This window comes from Neovison vison, chromosome 4 (assembly GCF_020171115.1).
Source record: "Neovison vison isolate M4711 chromosome 4, ASM_NN_V1, whole genome shotgun sequence".
NCBI classification, from domain to species: domain Eukaryota; kingdom Metazoa; phylum Chordata; class Mammalia; order Carnivora; family Mustelidae; genus Neogale; species Neogale vison.
In genome coordinates, this window is record NC_058094.1 from 11,297,291 (window position 1) to 11,314,788 (window position 17,498).

General features: G+C 43.6%; 1 protein-coding gene across 5 annotated transcripts in view; it reads left to right on the forward strand.

Annotated features, from left to right (window-relative positions):
- LOC122904295 (CYFIP-related Rac1 interactor B) overlaps nucleotides 1-17,498 on the forward strand; it is a 520,830-nt gene that overhangs the window by 225,043 nt on the left and 278,289 nt on the right. The gene's annotated exons all lie outside the window — the stretch shown is intronic.

The window sequence follows — 17,498 nt, forward strand, 5'->3', positions numbered from 1 at the left end:
GGAGCTGGTTCTGCCTCTCCTGCATTCTCTCAGTATGATACCTTTCCCCCCTTGAAGAACTCAGGATGTCTTGACCCTGGGTCATTTACTCTTCTACTAGACAGGCTTCTCTGGCCTTACAGGAGAATCTTGTCACAGATCTGTTTGATACAAATGGCTACTTTACAGATGAGTGTACCGTATTGGAAAGATGAAAATGGCCTTTCTGTAGTGTATTAACCTGGATATTTGACCAATCAGAATATCGTCCTTTTTTTTCTATCATACTAGATGAATACATGCATATGTCTGTCTTCCTCACAGCTTAATTCTAATTTGTGGGTTATACCATTAAATTAGTCTCCTATAGGGCGCCTGGGTGGCTCAGTTGGATGGGTGACTGCCTTTGGCTCAGGTCATGATCCTGGAGTCCCGGTATCGAGTCCCGCATCAGGCTCCCTGTTCGGCAGGGAGTCTGCTTCTTCCGCTGACCTGTCTCCTCTCATGGTCTCTCTCTCTTGCTCAAATAAATAAATAAAATCTTTAAAAAAAAAAAAAATTAGTCTCCTATAGTGACAACCAATCATAAAATAAAGGTTGAGAGTAGAAATATGTCTTATTTTCAAAAACTTTTGAAAGGGTAATTTTGAACTTAGGACCAACACATTCCTACACTTTGGGGTGTATTTGACAAATCCATGATATCTCCATGAATCTTAGAGTATTTAAATCTCTTATATTCAGAAGCAGGCCCTCATTTCTCCTTCCTCTGTTATTGCCTGTCTTTCTGCCGATTGCATGCTCAGTGGCTGTGTGCTGGAAGAAAGGAAGTGAAACAGGACTCCAGCTGTTCACTTGGGTAATAACTGGTAACAGCCTTACTCAGGGAGGAAGTTCTTTTTTCCCCCGAGCTAGGTGTTTTCACAGGGCTATCTTGCTAACCTTGAGTTTCCGGGACACGGAATGTATTTGGCTTTAGTCGAGATTCATCGCTTGCACGTTTCCAGTGCAGCCCTGCACTCCCCTTCACTGTGGGTTCCTGTCCCCAGTTCACATTGGCCCCCAAGGCAGTGGTCTCTCGGGCATCATTCACCACCTGTATTTGCTGACCCAGTAATACATTTGCTGACCACCATAATAGAAACCACTGATTTGACTTGACACTTCGATGAACCTGGCAATGTGCATGGTAGATTTCTTACTCCGCACCTTACAACAATCCTGTGGTTATTATACCTTCAATCCAGATGAGAAAGTTGAGGCGTGTTATTATTTAACTTGTCCAGGTACATTGTTAGTAAGTAGATGTGTACCCAAGTCCACTGTGTCTACCACCCTCCTCTGTTCTACTGCCTCTGTCATCTGACTCGGTGGTTGTGTTTCCCGGTGAGAAATGCTGATCTCAGTGGTCCCTAAACAGACTCCAAGCTAAGCGGCATGCTTTCTTCTTCCTTGTCCTCTCTCCTTTAAGGGTTAGAAGACTAAGAAAGATCAATAGAAATTGCTAGAAGACTCAGTTCATTTAATTAAAACAAAAACCAACATTTATCTCTTTGAAGAGAGTGGTGGCTTTCCTGGTGAGGGAGCAGGTAGATAATCCATTTGTACTCTAGTTGGTTACTAAGGGAACACTGTCCTGATTGAGTAAAAAGCCAGTCCCAGGAGTTTATACAACCTGACAACAGTTTCAGCAGCTTGCTGCTTCCCTTTTTATGTCCTGCCAGGAAAGGCTTGAGCAGAGCAGACAGGCAGATGGGGCCAGGCCTTGGAGCCGGAGCTGAGAGGAAGGCACGCCCCCAGGAGGGAGAGAGTTCCAGGACAGCTTGCCGCACCTCCAATCCCCAGACAAGCTCCTTAGCTTGCCCAAACCCTGAGTGTTCCTCAGGAGAGTCCTGAAAACCCTGTTAAGCTAGTGGAGTCTGGAAACATTAAGCAATAATGGTCACAGGTAGAATTCAGGGAGTAAGAGAAAAGAAGATACTTTGGTATTTTTAGCCTTTCTAAATCGTATCCTCACAGCAAATACCAAATGTCTGCTGTGTCCAGGGTCTGTGTTACATACTGAGGAAGATCATTTTCTAATTAAGATAGTACATATAATGGGTATTTTTAATAACTTTTATTAAAACATTACTTAAAGTAGAGGAAAGGGTGGATTTAGGGGTGAGGTCTAGCTTTCCGCTTTTGACTAACTCTAGAAAGAGAAGAATTTTCATCATGTTAACTTGTAAGTAATCCTTATTGCAACTGTATCGGGTTGAGGAATTTCTGAAGGGTTGGTCCTGAGACATAGGACTCCCCAAGTGATGATAAGGATCTCATCGCCTTGCAGGTGTTTGTTTTCGTTTTCTGGCTTTCAGTGATTGTGGAGGGTGGATGATCCCGTGGGGAGAGCTGCTCGGATTTGGGCCTTACCGTCAGACAGGGCCGAGGCTGTCCGCCCTCCTCCGGCCTCTGGCTGCTCTATGGCCGATGTGTGAGGACTGCGAGGAGGGTCGTGCTTGTGACTGTTTACCCGGTGAGCCCGCACCAGAGTCAGTGGACCAAGTCAGGCTTAAAGTAACTCCCTTTCCTTCTGCCCTTGACATACTAGAAAACAGTTTTTAGAGAAAATTCTTCCACCTCATAATGGAGGATGAGGGAGGCTGTGACGGCTGGGAACTGGAAGCTGGGTCTCGGTCAGACCTGGAAGGCCAGCTCCCAGCCGAGTAGTCCTATTGCTTCAGGCTAATGGTGGAACTTCTCCAGTGCTAGTCTCCTTATCTGTTACCTGGTACCTGTGAGACCTCATGGAGATAACAGGGTTGAACCCCGAAGCACAGTACTTGACATGTGGCATTTGCTTAACAAATACAAGTTTTTATTCTCTTATTTATAATTCTGTCTTATTTATAATTATTTCATTATTACATCTTCTCATTTGATCTTTATGGCAACTCCCTGGGTGAAGGTGGGTTTGAATAGTCCTGTTCCATTTTACAGATAAGTGCTCCAAATCTCCAAAAAATAATATGCCTGGGGAATAGTGGAGTGGGAGCTTGATTCCAGGTCCCCTGACATGCCCTGATTCAGCGATGGCGTCCCCCAGCAGTTATAGAGTCATGGCATTGCCTTCGCAGATCATGGGGGCTTGTGGCCCACCTGGCTTGGCTAGAACCTACATGAGTAGCCATAACCTCTGTTTGTGTTTAACTTGAAAAATTATTTCTTATCTACTTTTCTGTTTCATTTCCCTCATCAGTGAGTTATAATAAATTGAAAAAAGAGTGTTAGCTAGTAGCTCATAAATTTGTGGTCTTTGGACCCCAATCTTAAAAATGATCAGGGACACTGAAGAGTTCTTGTTAATGTGGGCCATTTCTATCCATACTTACTATTTTATCACTTAAAATTGAGAAATGTTGAAGTCTCTTAATTGATTTTGTTGCAATATGCTATTTGGTTGAAGTAGACAAAAAATACAGCCTCGCAGAGAACTATATATTAGAGAGAGGAGTACTTTAAGAATTCAGGTGATTACCAATATAAGAATAGTTAATAGCAATGTGAATCTGAAACCCTGTGTGTGCAGGCTCACTTTATTTGTTTTTGAGAAAATATTTGCCAGACACCCACACCTCAGTACCAGAGTTTGTCAGTCGTTCTTTCGAAGAAAAGCAAACGGGGTCCCATTAAGAAACTGACAGACCCAGGACTCCTGGGTGGCTCAGTTGGTTAAGCGTCCAACTCTTGATTTTAGCTCGGGTCATGATCTCAGGGTCAAAAGATCAAGCCCCAAATTGGGCTCCACACTGTTCATGGAGGCTGCTTGGGATTCTCTCTCTCCCTCTTCCTTCTCCCACCCCACTTGCACATTCTCTCTCTAAAAAAAGGAAAAGGGGGGGGGGGCGCCTGGGTGGCTCAGTGGGTTAAGCCGCTGCCTTCGGCTCAGGTCATGATCTCAGGGTCCTAGGATCGAGTCCCGCATCGGGCTCTCTGCTCAGCAGGGAGCCTGCTTCCTCCTCTCTCTCTCTCTCTGCCTACTTGTAATCTCTCTCTGTCAAATAAATAAATAAAATCTTTAAAAAAAAAAAAAGGAAAAGGGGGAGAAGCTGACAAACAAAATTAGCTATTTTAGCTTGCAACTCAAAATACTGCATAAGTGCTTTTTCTCAAGATAACTCTGGTATTTTGGTGTGCCTTGAGAGTGGTTTGTGCAAACTTCTGTTGTATCAAACCAGATACAGGAACGATGTACTCGGGTTGATATGTAAACAAACAAGTAATTTTAACTGTTTCATGGTGGGCATTTTTAAAAGAAAATAGCCTACCCCTGCCCCCCGCAAGAGCATGACCATGAAGAATACAGTGACCTAGGTTGGTGTCGAACAGTGCCTCGATTCACGTCAGGACCCCAGTAGGTTCACCCCCATTACTTTTGTACTGTCCATGCTGATATCTAAACAGTGGAAAAGTCAGACAAAATCTCAGTATTACTATGAAAGTCCCTCGGCCTCAGAGACCTCTGGGACCTGCAAACCACACCTGGAGGCCCACTGGCATAAGAAATCACTGGCTGTGATTCCAGACCTGGCCCTAAGTGGGTTGGTAACATAGCCTGACTGAGAAGCACCAGTGTCTTCACTGGGAAAATGAGGAAAAATACCTTCTATATCCTGTGCTTGTGTGAGGATCGTCATACCACACACATGAGAAACTTTGTAAGCTGCAAAGTCCTTGGGTCACACACAGCAGCTGTTACCGTACTCAGAGACTCCGTCAGTATTAACTGCTGTGGCATTAATAGCACCGCAGGAGACTTTAGTTTTGTATATTTTTCTTATTGTAAAAAGAACACATGCCAGGTGGGGAAAATACAGAATCCAGAAAGAAAATTGCAGTTTCTCTTCTATATTCTCCTTTCCCAGAGATAACCATCATTGATGTTTGGGGTCTATCTTTCTAGCCCTCTTTTCTGTCCCTTTTTTCCCCCAAATAGATGAAATCATGTGTTCTAAGGAACTTTGTATTGCACTAGATTTCATTTAGTGCTGGCATTAGAGCATTTGCAGTTCACCTAGTGGGGACAAATGATAAATGCAGAAGCTTGAGAGGATAGGACTTTCCAAAGAATGCCCTATGACAGGTTCATTATCATTGGCCGTTCAGCCCTTGTCCTTGTGGCAGTCTTGTCCCATCCCTGTGGTGAGAGCCAGTGCTGGGACATCTGCTTGATGGCAGCCTAGGTACTCAGGCAGGAGGAGGACCCGGGACTTACTGTCCAGGAAGCTATTCACATACATACAAGGTCTTTGGTCTTTTGCTTTCTGTGTGCTTTTGACCCCTTCAAGTGAAAACAAGTTCCTCGAAAGCATGTCTTTGATCAAGATAACATTGCCCTTTGTATATTTTTCTGATTAAAGTCTCCAAGTCATCCAAAATTTCAGAGATGGAGAACAGATCAGTGGTTCATCAGAGTTTGGAGAAGGGGTCTGGGGCGCAGTTATAAAGGGGTAGCCTGAGGGAATTCCTTTGTGTTGATAGAATAGTTCTCTAACTCTGTTTTCGCGTGGATGTGCCTATGGATACGTGTGATAAAATGTCACGGAGCCATACGCAGACATACCAAAAAATGAGTGCACGCGGAAGTGGTGAAATTTAAATAAGGTCTATAGTCTAGTTGATCATCTCAGGCCAGTGTTGCTTCCCAGATTTTGGTAATGTCCTGGTGTAAGCCCTTAAGTTTGTAAGGTGTTACGCTTGAGGGAAGCTGGTTGAGGACACAAGGGACCTCTCTGAACTATTTTTGCAGCTTTTTGTGAATCTGTAATTTTTCCAAAATAGAAAGTTTACGTAAAAGTATAAATCATCAAATTCTGGTCCGGGAGAGAGAGTGGGGAAAAGTCTTGAGTGATCTAGCTATGGTTATATGAAAATTTCAGTGTAAAACAAATGTACCCAGCAAAACGCAAGCCCTCACTTTCTGCTGTGCCCTCACATCTGTAATCCCACTTCCTGTGCACTTTGATATTTTTCTAAACCAGTCTTTCTCCGTGTTTTCAGCTGCTCCCTCTAGTTAAAGTCCTTTCTGTGGCCACTGTTCCCTAAACGCCAAGTGATGAGCTCTTTCCCCTCAGAAGCCAGTCTCTTTGTCACGTGTGCCTACAGCTAGGGAATGCTGCCTCTTAGTGGTGAGAAGCCAGAGAAATGTGGTCATGATCCGTTTTGTTGATGTCTTTAATATGTGTGTGGCCAGGTTTTAAGTGCACAGGCTTTTATGAGAATTACCTCTCATGGCCTTTGGTTCACAGCATATATTTCATAGATAGTAGCATTTTTTTAATTATTAGAAATAGTTCTTTAGTTGATTTGCCAGTCTCCTATGAATTCATCCTTCCTCTAGTGAAAGAAGCCCTCATAATCAAAGCCAGCTCCAGACGTAACAAATTATTTGTTGAGGGGTGCCTGGGTGGCTCCATCAGTTAAGCGTCTGCCTTCGGCTCAGGTTGTGATCCCAGAGCCCTGGGATCGAGTCAGTGGAGTCTCTTCCCCCGCTGTCCCTCAGGCCATCTCTGTCAAATAAATTTTTAAAAATTTAATTTTAAAAAAAAGTACTTGTTATTTCTGGATTATAAACTGTTGCTTGCTTCCATGCCTTTGTACCTTCCATTCTTTCTTTTTTTTATTATCATCAGGGTTAACATTTTTTTTTAAGATTTTATTTTTTATTTGACAAGAGAGAGACAGCAAGAGAGGGTGTACAAGCAGGGGGAGTAGGAGAGGGAGAAGCAGGCTTCCTGCCTAGCAGGGAGCCGGATGAGGGATCTGATCCCAGGATTCTAGGACCATGACCTGAGCCTAAGGCAGAGGCTCAAAGACTGAGCCATCCAGGTGCTCCTAGGTAGGCAACATATTAATGATAAAGGCCTTCTTTACAATGCAGTTTCCTTGTCAAAAAGGGGGGATAGGAAGAAGAAGAAAAAGAAAGGATGATCTTTTAGAGTTTTAGCTGTTTCAAAGTATTTTTGTCATTCATTTGGTTAAATATACAGAACGAAAATTATGTTCAGTCTCTTTTTATTTTTAAGTCATTGCAAAGAAAGCAGTAAAGTTATCGCTTGCTGAACACTGCCAGGTCTGCTCTCCTGCCAGCATCCCGTCATTGCCTGTGATCCAGGGAAAGAAAGTAGGGAATCAACAGAGGATTGCATCCACTTACTTAATCACCAAACCACAAAATGGGACGGGAACGGAGTAACTGGTGGATTGAAGTAGATTCTCAGTGGGTAAGGAAAACTATTTGAACCATACCCCCAAGACCCGCAATGTAGGATCAGTTTTAGAAAATATATATAAAACCTCTTTTAAAAGGAGGTGCCTGGAAGGATCTTGGTCTAGCCAGGACTGTCCACACCTTCTCTTCCCCAAGCCCTTAGACAGTTCTGTTGCTTACAGAAGAGCCTCAGTCCCCTTTAACAGTTAGAGGACACTTATTGCCTCAGACCTGTTGAAGCAAAGGAAAGATTGCTCCAGCTGCAGAGCATTTCCTGTTTGCAATCTCTGACTGCAGGGTATGTGGTCGAGTTAAGGATTTATTTTTAATTTTTCTTCTTTTCTTCCCCCTCAAATGAGAACAGCAAAGAAGCATGCAGGTTGGATCTATATTTATAGCTGACCAATTATTTCTCACATCCTTCTTTGAAATGCTGAAAAATGGGGAGAGCAGGAGTATGGTCAGCTGTCAGCTGGCGGCCCTGGGTTATAGAATACATCGCAGCAACCTTATCCCCTTGCAGAAGGTGTTCCGTCGTTGGAAGGGTTTAACATTGGATCTGCCAGACGTCCCCTCATGTCTTCGCTGGTAGTTGATATCGTGAGACCTTTCATGAAATGAGATCTATCCACGTGGGTAAGAGGGAGGTTTTCTTTTCCTCTCCTCTTATACTAAAAGTTGTACATGTTTACTATAAAAATTTGAGAAATATGGAAAAATTTAAAATAAAGATCAGTATATAATTCTAACTTCCATTAATACGAATAATACACTATGTCCTTTGAAACAACTTTATAGATTTATACAAAGAGCAGCTGATAAAATTCAGAATTTTACAGATTCAGAGTGGTGGCAGGGTGCATATGCCATGTATTATAGAACACCCCTCCCTCTCCCCCCTCCCCCTGCCTCATGAATTTTCAGGCAGGTCCATCCTCATAATTAAACACAATCTGTTTATTCCAGTGAAACAGGTGAACGTTCATGTGAAGGGAGGTGAAGACTCCGAGAGCCCCACCTCAGTCAGGTCAAAGCTTACCACCACACGAATCAGGTTAGATCAGGTTTTGCTGCTAAATGAGTTTTAGAAAAAACTAACTTGGGGTCCCAGGATGGCTCAGTCAGTTACGTTTCCAGCTCTTGGTTTTGATCTCAGGGTCGTGAGATCGAGCCCTGCATTGGGCTCTGTGCTCAGTGGGGAGTCTGCTTGAGATCCTCTCTCCCCCTCCCCCTCCCCACTCATGCTCATGCTCTCTGTCTCTCTAAAATAAATAAGTCTTTTTAAAAAAATTTTTTAAATAAATAAAACTTGTATTATACATAGACAGTGTAAACTTAAAGCCTGTTTGCTCTCTAGGACTATACAAATAAAATTGCAAAATTACTTTAACAGTCTACATAGTATATTTCAAGGTATAACTAAGCTCTAATTGATTCCCTGTATAGAATTTGAATTTTGTACTCATTCATACAGGGGTAGCTTATCTTAGATACATCCAGTATACAAAAAAACCTGTGGTATCCCTGAGGCCTAACTTAAAAAATGGTTTACCATTCCTTTGGCTTTTTTGCATTAAAAACATTGTGAAAAGGAAGTTCGGATAATGCCTTTTAGCAGAATTGCATGCAGTGAGTAACAGTCTTCATTTAAAATGTGTTTGTTTTTGTCCAGTGTTACTCCACTTGAAACAGACTCACAGCATTGCAAGCTAGCAGAGACTTACATTTTAGAACTGTGGTTCTGTGAGAGGGAGGGAAAAGAAAAACTGGTCCCTTATTGGAGGAGAAAGTCTCGTTAGCCATAAGAGAGGACTGAATGTGGGGGAGAAAATCTCAGGTTGGCACAGGAATGCTTGGGATGTCCCCAACATTTGCTTATCAGTATTTGTCTAAAAGATAGAGCTGGCAGGGGACAGGAAATAGAAGGGAGCAAGTAGAGTATTTGGTGAGTGTTACTGTTTCTACCTCATCGCACCTGATGGCAGCCCTACTAGGTAGTAACCATAATTATCTTTATGGAACAGTAGAGGAAACTGAGGCCCAGCGTGCTAGGTCAGAGCAAGCATTCAGACCTAGATGGTCTACTCCAGGGCCCATGCTTTTAAGAAGTACACTGGATTGTGTCTCAAGGATGCGGGCATCATTTTGTGGACCTCATATAAAATTTACTTTTAATTTATTTAAGTAAAAAGGACTGATTTAAAGGGCAGCAAGTAAAACAGTGGCACAGATGCAGCAGGAGGAAGGCAAGCACTGTTCTGAGGTAGCTAACAGCGTTCTGTCTGCATGAACTTGGTTCCAGAAGCCTCCAGAGCTGCTTTTCCAGGCCCAAATCTGGAGGCCCTTGTGAAAAGCAAATGCGGGTATTTTCCTTTGTTTAGAGAGTTCTGCCAAACTCAGCCTCACACTCCCTCCTCTGACCTCTTCCACCGTTCCTTGATTTCTTATTTTCCATCCCAGGCCTGACCTCTTATCTGGATTCTGCTGTCCACCCACCTCCTCAGACTCAGTGTTCTCTTTTGAACTGGGTTTAGATTCCTCTTCAGGATGTTGCCTCTGCGTCTCTCCTCACCTCCACTTCCTATAGTTTTTGGAGGAGTTGACCCACTCCAGATCCAGACTTTCAGGCAGGTACCACAGCCCAGCTAGGGCACCTTCTTCTGGGCTGTCGTCAGCCAGCACCAGGGACAGGGATTAGTGAGGGGGCGTGGCGGGGTTGGCATATACAAGCCAAGTGGATGCTTTGAGCTATGTACACCCTGTGCAGCTGTGTGCAGTGGCCTTACTGGGCCCAGTGCGTCTGGCTCCCTCTGCCTGGGAACACGAAGATCAGAATCTGAGATGCCTTTTCCTAAGAGTTTTCCCTGAAACACTCATTCCATGCCGCCTTTGACAAGAGTTCTGGATTGAAAAGTACTCCATACTGCTTTGGGGGATATACGGTGCACATTTGTGTATTAAAGGCTTGGAGACATCCTATTGTTAAAGAGACCTGTCCAATTCCTTTTTTTTTTTTTTTAACTCATTTGACTCCATACTTTCTTGTTGTATAAGAAATATTAACTTTCCTATCGCTTCTCGGCCTTTTGGCTAAGATCAAGTGAAGAAATATTAACTTCCCATGGAACCACTTTGAGACGTGCTGATTTAAATGTTTTCTGGACCAGGTGATTCATTTCATATGTTGTGTTTAATTTTATTCCATTTCATATCTATTTCTTCTTTACATTTCACTATGTAATTTCTGATTATTTAAGCTGGTTGCTTCTTTTCACTTTCTTTACACTTTGCCTCTTTCAGATTGTACCCTTTGGTGTCTTTTGGTACATCTAGGTTTAACCGTGAAGAAAGAGGCTGCTGATCTAGCCTTGAACTAGTAGCTTACATCTTCTACTAAATGTGAGTAGGCCCTTTTATTGACTGGCTGCCCAGCTGTGTTAAGCAATTGAAAGTTCAGAAAGCTGGCAGAAGTGCACGACTTTGAAGTCAGACAAAACTGAGTTCACTTTTCTGCTCCACCGATTCTCAAGCTGGGTCAGTAGAGGCGGAATCATTTATTCAGTTGCTCACTCATTCATTCACCCAGAAAGCAAAGATTTCAAGAAAGGCTTCCCAGAAGAGACACCTTGAACTAGGCCTTAAAATAATTAATAGATATTTATAAAACTATTCTCTTAGGCTTGCAGATGTGCTTTTTGTGAACCAGAAGCATTAAGTAGCATTAAGCATTGGTTGATACACTTGAAATTTATTTACTGATTTACTTATATCAAAAGATTTTTTTTTTAAGATTTTTTGTTTAATATCAAAAGATTTTATTGGGGCGCCTGGGTGGGTCAGTGGGTTAAGCCTCTGCCTTCTGCTCAGGTCATGATCTCAGGGTCCTGGGATCAAGCCCCACATTGGGCTCTCTGCTCAGTGGAGAGCCTGCTTCCCCCTCTCTCTCTGCCTGTCTTTCTGCCTACTTGTGATCTCTCTCAAATAAATAAATAAAACCTTTTAAAAAAAAGATTTTATTTATTTAGAGAGAGCGAGCAAGTTAGAGGACATAAGTGGGAGGGAAGGGCAGAGGGAGAAGTAGACTCCAAGCTGAGCAGGGAGCAGGACGTGGGACTCGATCCCAGGACCCTGGGATCATGACCTGAGCCTAAGGCAGACACCCAACCAACTGAGCCACCCTGGCACCCCGATACACTTGATATTTAGAGAGTAAGGTCAAAGTCTGTACTTCAGGGTTTCGTTTTTTGGTTTTGTTTATTTTAAAAGATTTATTTATTTATTTATTTAGTGTGTGAGTGGAGGAAGGGGCCGAGGGGGAGAGGAAGAGAGAGAATCTCAAGCAGACTCCAACAGTGGGGAGCCCAACATGGGCCTCAGTTTCATGACTCTGAGATCATGACCTAAGCCAAAAGAAGGATTCAGACACTCAACCTACTGAGGCTCTCAGGAGCCCCTGTTTTTTGGGTTTTTTGTTTGTTTTTGTTTCTTTGGTTTTTTTTGTTTTTTTGTTTTTTTTTTAAGTAAAGACTTTCTAAATTGTGGTCCTGACTTAGCCAGCATTTGCTAAATACTCACTCTGTTCCGGGCTCTGTGCTAGGCTTGGCTGTCACTTTCTGTTTAAGAGACTGCTTGTACAGACTGTTTTAATAGTTAACACTAAAGTACTATTTCATTTTATAGGAAAAGAGGGACATGGGGAGGGGACCAGGTATTTTAGACTTCCTGTTTTTTGCTGCCTGCAAATAGAAAAACTTTTTCCCCCTTCTTTGGTTTCCTGGCAGCAGCTGGCATCACCGGCACAATACCCAAGAAGATTCTTTTTCTTCAAGGCTGACTTAGAAATGTATCAAGTGGTGGTGAATATTACAGCCATGTTTACGTAAATTATCTGGATTCTAACCTTTTCAGTGAGGGTCAAGCTTTGCGTGTGGCTGTGTCATAGCAATGAGGTTTGTCCGAGGTGCAGTTACTGCTAATTGGAGAGTTTTCAGTGAGGATCCCATGAGGGGAAGCACAACATACAGACCAAGGAGACAGAGTAGGGCAGTCCAGGCAAGGGAGCAGCACCCCCTCTCCCCTGTTTTCCTGGGAGTTAAATGAAGACAGTGTCTACAAGGAGGTGTTGCCATCTCCTCCTGTGAGGGTACTCAGTGAGCCCCGAGTGCTTGCATAGTTATTGTACTACAATTTAAAATTTGTTAGGAAGATGCTAAGTAAAAGTTTTTGATTATCAAACATACACTGTGTGATAAATATGTTCAGTGAAGGCAAGGAAAATGGAATTTGATGTCACCTACGGTATGGTTTTGTTCTGGTTTAAACATAGCAAATTGTAGATGACATGCATGGAAATGAAATTAAGGGTCTGAAAGTCGATCATGAACCAGTTGATCGATGCTTTCAAGCACAGTAGGGAAATCCTTAGAGTCGAGACATCCTTTTTTTAGACTAGGCCTAGCTGCCTGGGCCTTTTGCTTTCCCATTTATCTTGGGCTTACAGGTTGTAACTACTCACCCTTTTCTTGCAGTTATCCTCAAATGAAATCAGATGCTGCACCTAATGTAAGGCTTAATAGTGCTTTCATTCTCAGTCTTGATGTAGGAGATGATGTTAAATCTAACCCCTCATTTGCTTAAATTGAATTAGAGAAAATATTATTGCATTATTTTACGGTAAGGAATTCTCATATTCCCAGTACGCTTACATCTTCTTGTTTCTCTCCGTGCAACTTGCAGGAAAACTGTGTTTTCTGCTTAAATTCAGTCTTGTCAGTGCCTGATGCCTCTAGCATATGGTGTAGTTTGGGTCACCCTCTGCCTTAGGTCTTCCCCAGATCACCCAGAGCATTCACTCCTGTGCTGTTCGTGGTAATTATACCTGAGACCTTTAGACAGGTGACTTCCAGTTTTGACTGTAGGCTTTCCCTTCTCTAAAGGAGTTTGGTTTTCCCTCTGCTTTGGACACCCCTTCTTGTAAAGCTGATGCCATCACACGTAGAGAACTTGTTTGAGCACGGGTAGTTGGGTGCCCCCTCAGAGTGTCTGATTAACTAGGATTGAAGACTTCACTTCTAACAAGTTCTGGATGATGCAAACACTAGGGGTCCGAGGACCATACTTGGTAAGGGAAGAATGGTCATTCTGGACAGAGATACAGAATTCCCAGTGTTACAGAGAAGGTGCAATGTTTCCTGCCAGATTCACTCCCTGATTCATGACTTTTACTTTTATACCTACCCTCTGGTTTCTATCTTGTATTAGTCAGTCACAGAACAAGTTGAATGAGAAGTAGGCTGCTGGTTGATTGTATCGCCCTCTTGTGTCTCTGTGTCCTGTTCTTTTTTTAATTGTGTTAATGTTAGTCGCCAAAAAATACATCATTAGTTTTTGATGCATTGTTCCAAGATTCATTGTTTGCGTACAACACCCAGTGCTCCATGCAATCTGTGCCCTCCTTAATACCTACCACCAGGCTCACCCATCTCCCCATCCCCCTCCCCTCCAAACCCCTCAGTTTGTTTCTCAGACTCCACAGTCTCTCATGCTTCATCTCTCCATCCGATTTGCCTCAGTTCACTTTTCCTTTCCTTCTTCTAATGTCCTCCGTGTTATTCTTTATGTCCCACAAGTAAGTGAAACCATCTGTGTCCTATTTCATTTTAATATTCTGAATACAAAAATAATACCAGTTCATTGTCAAAAACAAAATACAGGGGAAAACGCTGAAATAAAAATCACCAGCAGCCTTACAATCCACCATTTCTGGGTTGAGATAGACCTATCTGTATCTTCTAATCCTTTTCTTATTTATAAATCTCATTATCATATGGGTACGTATTGCCATAACTTTTTAACCACATTGGTTTCATACTATACCGCTGTTTGATAACCTGATTTTTCACTTTTTTTATATATTTTGAAGATGTTTTCTGATTTTGTAAAGCACTGTAGCCTCAGACCTTTGCTTAATTGGAAGCATATAGCCTCTTAACACAGAGCTACTGTGGTTGAGATGGCGTAGGGAGCCTCGAGCCTCCCCTGCAGTCCGTGACTGTCCCCCACTGCAGGCTCTGCACAACCCCTTGGCAGTGTCCGTGTCTTCATTTCTGACAGCTCTGTAGAATGCCCATCGTTTATTCACCCAGTCTCCTGTGCTGAACATCTCCAGTGTTGCCATGTTCTTACCTTTGAGAACAAGTCGAGGGCATCATTTAGAATTTCTGCATGTGCGCTGGCAATTGATTATTTCGATGTTGGCGCTTATTACCGTGTAAATTCAGGGTGCGTATCTTTATTTCTCCTTCCTTCACTATTGTTTGAGTCAGTTAGGAAATGGAGAGAAACTGCCTGGAGCCCAGGACCCTGGTAGGGCCTGTCTGTTCTGCTCTTGTCAGGTTAAGAAGCTCACTTTCTTGAGATCTTTCAGATTTTCTCAAAAGGTTCTGTTTATATTATGCCAAAAGTTTTATAGTAGACATTACAGACAATATAAAGCTATCTAGGGTTTTGATAGGAACTGTGAATGGACCCTTCTTAACTCTGCAGCATCACTTCAGAACTGCTTAGTTACTGTTTTGCTACTTTGTTGGAGGTAGGGGGATGGGCCCACATCCCACTTGTGAAACAGCGAGAGTATCTCCTGGCTGTTCTCACCCAGTTGGTCTGGAGTTTTTTCTGGTGCATTCAGTTGTATCTTAGTAGCTCATTTTAAGCTGTAAGAGTGCTATACCCAGAGGATATATTACAGACCTTGTAGTTTTATCAGTGACAGAAATGAGAAGTGACCAGCCTGTACCCACAGCACCAGGTGGAGGCAAGTTCAAATCTAGAACACCCTTCTTCCCCAGTTGTCAAACCAAGTCTGGCAGCTGCTGAGTGAAAGGTACCTTTGGTCTGTCACCCCCAGCTGTATCCTGAGGGCAGTTCTAATCTCCTATCCTTCTCTTAAAAGTACCCCCACCTCACTGCCTTCTACTCTGGAAGTGCAGAGTGCTCCCGGAAGACCAAAATCAGCCCAGATTCTGTAACAATTTTGAGCCTCAGAACAGTTCTCCCAGGCATGGAGAGGAACCCATTTGTTCAGCCATTCACTCCATCAACAAGCATTTTATTTGACAGGCCTGTGCTGTCCTAGGGGTTTGATGTAACACAGGGGTAGGCAAAACAGCCATAGCTCCTGCCTTCAAGAAGCTTTGCTCCAGACAGTAAAGAAATAATCAAGTGCTTGTTAAATGTTCTGTGCTTTGAAAGGGAGCCTCTTCTGCCTCATTAAGATTAATTTCGCAGGCAGGAGATATCTATGTAGAGTGGGTCAAGACCTCCCTGAAGAGGAGGCATGAAGACTAGATAGTATAGGAGGCTCTGCCCATAGCTGAAGGAGAGTGGTCCAGGCTCAAGGTAAAGCATGTGCGGGGGCGGGGGGGCGGAGAACCTTGATGGATTAAGAACCAGAAGAAAGGCTGGCATGGTTGTTGGTCAGTGGGAACTGGTAGGGGGTTCCCTGACAGGTTGCCAGGGCCAGACTTAAACTGGGAGGTTGGATTTGAATCCAGGTCCATGAGAAGCTGTTGATGGATTTTTGAGCAGGAGAGTGATAGGATCTTAGAGTTGAATAGGAGGACTCAGGAAATGAGAATGGAGTCAGTAAAAATGTTAATTAAAAACCTAACCCGCTGCTTCCTCACTGTTTGACTTTGGGCAAGTTACTTAACTCCTCTGAGCCTGTTTCCTCATTAATTGGGTGACACCAGGAATCATCTTACTGAGTTGTTGTGAGCAGTAACTTTAGATAACATATGTTAAACACAGTACCATCTGCCATGTTAATAAATCTAATTCAGGCTGCTCTGCCTGGATTAGAGCATGGTATATAATAGGACGCATTACCTTACAGTTTGTAGAGACTCCCTTGCAGAATGAGGCAGGGAAACAACCATAAAACCTACCATTGGAGAGAATTTGGTGCCATATGAAGGACATTTGGGAGTGCTCCGACCCTCCACCCCAGCCTCAAAAGACCTAGTCTGGTATCCACAATACTAATAACTATATTTTCTCCACCACTGCCACTAGCTTTTCAAATGTGAGAAAATATACCTGGTTACATTTTATTAAGAGTCTGTGTTGTGAGGCATTTCACGTGCGTAGCGCCCAGTATCTGTTCTGCAGCACCCTTAGCAGGCGGCCTTATCATTCCCACAATAAGCAAGGAGACCAAGTCTCCAAGAGGCTGCATGACTTGTCCAAGGACACACCTCGCTAAGTGTGTGTCGCCTGCTTGACTGTGTGAGCCCTGGGCCCTGGCAGCTGTAAAGCGTAAACTGTTACAAATGTTTGAGCAGTGGGTGAGGTGGGAACATTAACTCTCATCTGTGTTGGATTTGTAAGTGCCCTTGACCTGTGACCAGTGTTCTTTGTTTCCCCTTAATGCATATGCAACCAAATACAGTTAAAGCTTGGTTCAGTGGGTCATTCATAGCTTAGTAACTGTCCATTCATGTGTGTAAGTATAGCATGGTCTTCAAAACATTCTGATAATCCGCAGGAAGACAGTGCTGTGGACAACTGTGACTTTGACGTTAGCCCTGGGTTGTGGTTTGACCCCTCCACTTGATGCTCTGGGTTTGAGCACGTGACTTAACACGCTGGGGGATATCAGGGGCTTCCCATGAAGCAGCGCGGGTGGAGGCATAGGACCCTGCGGCTTGCTGCAAAGCAGGAGCTTCACAGTGTCCGCTCTCCCTGATCCTGTCCCACCAGCCTGGGCTAGTTGAGGAAGAGGCCAGGACACCCATTTTAAAATCAGAAAATCGAGGCAGTAAGGTTTGCCCAGAGTCACCGAGGCCAGCAGAAGTGAGCGGCCACATGGCCTCTGAGCTTCTCAGCTCCTGCTGAGAACTCTTCCCTGTGTATCGTGACAGCCTGGAAACGGCCTGACAACAGGGTGCCATGAAGGAGGCGGTGAAGGAGTTAACACACTAGACAGAATACCTCATTTATTTCAGGGAATCGGCGACTGAACTGCTGGGAGCTGGCTCATTATTTTAATTGGATTTTCCAATGCGTTGAGCAAGTCAGCAGATTTGCATTAGCCTTATTTTCAGGGAAACTGTTTCTATCTGTAGAGAGGAAGGACAGAGAACCAGTGGGCAGCAGAGAAGGAATGTCAGAATGAACTCGGGATGGCAAAGCAAGCACGTTCTGTCCTCCTTATCTGATACGGTGCCATGTGCATTGGGCATCCTAGGGGCACCACGTGTAGCACTGT